The sequence below is a fragment of the Penaeus japonicus genome, unplaced genomic scaffold (genome assembly GCF_977035675.1).
Source record: "Penaeus japonicus unplaced genomic scaffold, GWHDUDI00000001_assembly GWHDUDI00000016, whole genome shotgun sequence".
Classification (NCBI taxonomy): domain Eukaryota; kingdom Metazoa; phylum Arthropoda; class Malacostraca; order Decapoda; family Penaeidae; genus Penaeus; species Penaeus japonicus.
Window position 1 is genome coordinate 20,319,313 of NW_028234418.1, and position 540 is coordinate 20,319,852.

Consider the following 540-nt stretch of genomic DNA (forward strand, 5'->3'; position numbering starts at 1 on the left):
TTCATCGGTATTTGTCAGTCTGTGTTTTTTGGCATTCGTTCCTGCTGCTCTTTTGCCTCTGCCTCTATAAGTACTTTGTCTCTATATCTGCATCTATCTGTCTATCTGCTGTCTGCCTGTCCGTCTGTTTATATATCTATCAATTTTGCTAAGTCTAGCTGTCTATCCATTTATCTATATACTCTATCTATCTATATGTTTCTCTATACACCTTATATAAACTATCTATCTGTCTATATGTTTATCTATCTAACCAACTATCAACCTCCTGTCTAATTGGCTGTCTATCTATTTATCTATCTGTATACTTATGTATACATATGTAATCAGCTACCAGAGTGTCTTAATTTGTTATTGTCTGGATCAACCATTCTCATCAATCTATTTTTCTGTCTCACTGGATAATATGTCTATCTACCAATGTATCTTTGAATCTACTTGCATGTTTCTTTGTGTCTACCTACTCACTTTTCATCTCTACCTCTCTTTGTATCTCTCTCTCTCTCTGTCTGTCTGTCTCTCTCTCTCTCTCTTTCTGTC